General features: G+C 47.5%; 1 pseudogene; it reads left to right on the top strand.

The window, feature by feature from the left end:
- The first annotated feature begins 752 nt into the window (after positions 1 to 752).
- Positions 753 to 3,986, top strand: LOC9637960 (annotated as a pseudogene).
- The last annotated feature ends 1,128 nt before the right edge of the window (positions 3,987 to 5,114 follow it).

Here is a 5,114-nt window from a genome sequence, read left to right as displayed (position 1 = left end):
CATAGTAGCCTTGTACTGCAGGACATGGGATCCCACGGCTAGTGTCACAATAGACGTTGTTTCGGTTGATCTCTCGAATGTATTGCAGTGCTACAATCAAAGACATTAGTGAAATTAATGGATAAATACTAAGCGAGTTTACTTCCAGTCTCCTGCTTCACATTTGCAAAGTAGGCAGCCAGTTCCCTCTTTTGAACATCAAGACTCCCCGAGCTTCCAAACGTGGGATAGTATTTTGTTGCCGCAATGAAATCATTGTATGTGTAGAAAGGATTCGCGATGTTGGATGGGAAGAACTTCCTAAACACAGACACAGTTATAATACTAGAGGGAGATGCCAGTGTAGAGAACGGAGAAAATCCTAAAAGGCATAGCATAAACATTATCATGACTAATGCCATGGAACTTAAATTGATAGTGTGAGCACTCGTGGTTGTGCAATGGAATTTTGGGGCTGTTTTTATAGCCTTGAGGAGTGGGATTGCGATTTATATTGACTTCATAGTCTTGAAGTGCCGTGTAGATATTAACTTCTCCCCTTGGTCGAAGCACGCTAAGAAGATCTCTTTGTGTTTGCTTGTAATACAGGTGACCAAACTTTGAAGGACTTTGACCTTGACTTTGACCTTGACTTTGCTTGTAACGAACTTTGAAGGACTTTGACCTTGACTTTGACCTTGACTTTGCTTGTAATACAGGTGACTGCGAAGAGGAAGCGTCCTACACACAGCTCGGCGGTGTTCAATGCGGTAATCTCAGCAATGCTCCGGGGCCGTGAGAGCTTGATTCGGCTTGTTGGGAAGCGGCAGCGCAATGTGTCACTCCCAGCTCGGGTGAGTGATCGAGCTTCTATTTCTTCGGTGGATCTGTGATCGTTTTCCTGCAGGAAGAGTTGGAGTGCGGTGATGTTTCACTGGAAATAAAAGGAGGCCTGAGCTTAGCTTGTTGTGACTGGGTGGAATGCCCTGTGTGTGGGAAGCAAATACGCGGGAATGAACTTCTCGTCAACTGCCATCTTGGTTTGGATTTTGCTCTGTTTTGATTCAAGCACGCTGATCGATGGTGTCTCTTGTCCAGATACTTGCCTGCAAAGTGGGAAGAAAAAGAAGAACAATGTCCAGCATACACTCTTTCACTTCAACTTGTCGAAAAAGATAGAGTACGAGGAAAGTGGAAACTGCGTACTAGAAATCCAGCAGTCTCCTCCGCTCGAGACTGGGGTCGACTGTAACACGGCGGCAGGGTCTCCGAAACCGGAAGTTTCTTCTACTCTTGAATGCTTTGAGGAGCCCGACGTGGCCAACAGCGTCCTTCCAGCAGAGCGTTATTTGTCTCCTCTCATGGAAAAAGGCGTGGTAGACGTTCAGGTAATTAATCTCTGGGGCGTTTTCCAATTGTTCACAAAGCGTTCAGGGATATGTCTCCGAGAGTACATTGGAAGCTGCACGCCTCAAGCTTGATTTGCGTGAGATCCAGAATCGGACTATTGGAAGTCTCTCAGAAGAAAAAGTGCTGGCTGTCAAATGGAGCCGTCTGATGGATGCAGCTGATAAGGGACAAGACCGCGGCTGTCAATACCAACAGAATTTTCTCTACATGCTCCAAGTGGTATTGGAACGGGATCTCCATCTCTTTACTCCAGACGAGATCGAACTTCTCGAGGCATTTCGTTCAATCTCGTCTGATGGACAGCGCCTTGGCTCAACGAAAGGGTAAGCTAAACGCCGTCGGACAAACTATGACTCAAGGGAGACAGTGGTTTTGCAGGGCCATGGTTCCGTCTTCAGAACATTTTCTATGAAAATATTGGTGACACAAACTCTGCAGTCCATGATTTAGTCGGTACTCAATTTCTTTCATCGTGTACTTCATAATATGTTTGCTCCCTTGTAACAGAGGGACGCTACTTAGTTTTCGACGTGACGTGAATTCGTCTGAGTTACTTGAACATCTGACTGTACGGGAGCTCAAAGATTTGGCAGTTAACAGCAAAATCATGGTAGTTACTTCTAAGACTTTCTTCCTTGTTTTTATTTCTGTTCCTGCTTACAGATCAAAAGTGCTATGCTAAGTTTGAAAAAGATTCAGCTTATTACAGCAATTCGAGATGCATTGATTTCGCTGCATTTGTAAGTAGCAAGTGATCATTGGTTTTTTATACAAGCGTGAAATACTTGGCGGCAGTAATCTAACGGCTTTAATTCGTGAAGCAACCGGCCCATGCATTCGAATAGCCGAAACAGTTGAAGTTCTACTTTGGCATTTACAGGTCAGTTGACATCTTCTCCAAAGTGTTACACTGCTGAGCAATTTATTTATTTATTTATTTATTCAGAGGCTGTTCTTTCTAAACGGTGAGCAGGAGTTCCATGTTTTTCTTCTTGTGGATATTGGAAGGATCAAGTATCCAGGCTATAGGTGCGCTAGAACAATGCCAGTTTTTTCTTCTCGAGAGGACTTTCTGGCGTATGAGCAGGTCCGTTCCTACTTTGTTATAAAATTTGTCTGACCGTCGAGTTTTCAGGCATTGTAATTGGCTCAGGTGGTTGATGGCCATTCCATCATTACTTTGGAGGAAATTGGATCCCTGGAAGCTGGTAATTCTGAGGCTGTAAACTCCTCCTTTCGAAAAGCAAGGACTACACTCGAATTGATCAATGCACACACCGAGATCAAGCATCCATTTTTAGCACGATTTTCGGCTGCATGGGTGTATGCAACAACTGTGGCTGCATCTTTTCTGGAGAAAGAACGCAGGTACGCTCTTTCACCAATGGCGGACAATGCTTTTGAACGAAAACTGGCTCTTGAACAGATACGCTGAAGCTGTAAACCTCTTCAAGCAGCTCCTTAGCATGCAGTATTGTCCTGGACGGAGAGGATACTGGACTCTCCGGCAATCTATTGACTTGGAGCACTTACAGCGTTTAGAAGAGAGCCTGCTCGTTGCAGAAAACGGATTAAACGATTTCAACGTCCGAGGAGGGGATCGTATCGCTTTGCAACGGAGGGTTCTCCGACTAGGTAAACCTCCTAGAAGGTGGACAGTACCTCCATATGCAGCGCTTTTAAAGAAAAAACACAAGGTGGTACGTACTGTGTCTTCCAGATATTTGGCCTTCAGCTACAACTCTGTTTCTGAAGGTGACGATTATGGGAAGGCCGCTAAACAATGCCAATGGAATGAAGAGCAGATTTTATGGCTACGATGGGCAACAATGCAGTGTGGAGGACCTGGCACTTCAATACTATGCCGGAGAAGATGGAGGCGGCTGGAAAGGAGTCCATTTCAGACGTTCCAGATGTCTTCCAGACACCTTTTCAGGTTCTTGTTTCATTTTCTCGTGGTTGCTCTACAGTTCTTGTTTGCAGACTGCACCATTGGACTTGTGCACGGATTCATTCTATCCAGTCCGAAGCTCGCTTATTGAATCTCGTCTTCAAGCCATACGCGATGGCGGAGCTAGGCAACTCGTGGCTGAGACTTGGGCAGAGCACTACGGGACATCATGTAGCGGGGTAAACTGGGAGAAGTACTCGCTTGAAGACCTTCAAACAATAACGGTCTGTATCGGAGGTCCAGGATTGTCGGTGATTTGCAAGCTTCTTGCAGAAGACCACAGTAACTGGACGGCTGGAATGCCTGATCTTCTGCTGTGGAAGGAGAAAGAGGCGAAGCTGGCTGAAGTCAAGGGTCCAGGGGATCGCTTGTCCGAGCAACAGGTGGCCTGTTTTCTTATTCTCTCGGACGCTAATGTTCCTGTGGAACTTTGCAAGGTCTCCAAGACGATGAATGATCGATCCTAGATCGGCTACTCGGAGCAAGTTGCAGAGGCCTGCACAGCCGTCTCGGGCCCGGCACTGCTCGGTGCTTGAAGTCATAAGAACCGGTAAGCACCCGCTGTGGACTGCGAAACACAGCCAGTGCCAAGTCTTCAGTGTCACCGTCTCAAGAGCTCTTCGATCGGGACCGCGAGGTGATAGAATCACCACGGCCTCCACCGTCATCTTAAAGAATCCTCTCGGCGGAGGATCAGGAAATGCGAGTTCCAAAGAGATGAATCACGAGGGATTCCATGCACCTTAAAGAACATCCCCCGCGACTCTGTCATCCTTGATGAGTATCCTATCGAACAATGCAGTTGCTTGCTCCATATCCCCATTGTGGGCATGGAGTCCGTTGGGAGAACACGTAGAGACTAAACCATCATCGCACTGGGGCATCCCAAAGAAGATTTGGCTGGCGTGATGCATGTCTCGGCCCGAGCCAAGCCAGAACAGCTCGTTGCGGCATTTGCCTCGTCATTATGCCCAATCGGGGCATATGTGCTCACTATTGTCGTCCAGGTCACCACGTCCTGGCTTTCCTCGCATCAGCAACGCGATTTTCTTCGCAAAGGACCCGTAATAGGATGTTCCGAGAGAAGGGGAGTGGAAAACCTTGATCGCCTCGTCAAGATGCCCAAAGTGGGCATATGTGATAGCAGAATGTGCATTGCTGGTACTTGCTCGCCAGGATGAGCCCAACACGGGAGGATTCGAGTGCAGGGCTCTGGGTCCCAAACTCTATCTCCTTGCAAATCGGTGAGCGTCTTCGCAAGAATCGATGGAGCTTCGCAGCACCAATGCTGCGTTCTCCACCCACGAAATCTTCTCACAAGCAGGTGATCTTAAGCTCGCCCGGTGGTGCCGGACAGACGCTTGTTTTCGCAGCCCAAGATCTTTCCTGGGAGGTGGTGACTGGATTGCCCCGGCACCACTACTTTGTGCACCTATGGAACGACATGGCCGGATCATTGTGTGGAGGCAAGAACTTATGTGCAGCTGACGACCGCTTCTTCCACCGATCACAAGTTTTTCTTCCGCGCTGTGAGCTGCCAGAAGAACATCTGGGCAGTCTCGGCGAATTGCAAGGCCAAGCATCCAGCGTCAATCCCATAAGCGTCGCCGTTCAGATTCTTCGAGCTTAGATGAGCTACTAGCTAAAGATGAATAAGTTATCTACAAGGATGTCGTGTTTGCAGATGAAAAGTTCTATGAAATGTTTTTTTTTTTTTGTGTGCGTACGGTTGAGATGTATTGGGAGGGCGAGGAGGAAGCGGCCGGTCCGCTAA

The sequence above is a fragment of the Selaginella moellendorffii genome, unplaced genomic scaffold (genome assembly GCF_000143415.4).
Source record: "Selaginella moellendorffii unplaced genomic scaffold, v1.0 SELMOscaffold_185, whole genome shotgun sequence".
NCBI lineage: Eukaryota > Viridiplantae > Streptophyta > Lycopodiopsida > Selaginellales > Selaginellaceae > Selaginella > Selaginella moellendorffii.
Note: the sequence above shows the minus strand (reverse complement) of the source record. Positions and strands in the feature narration are given on the sequence as shown.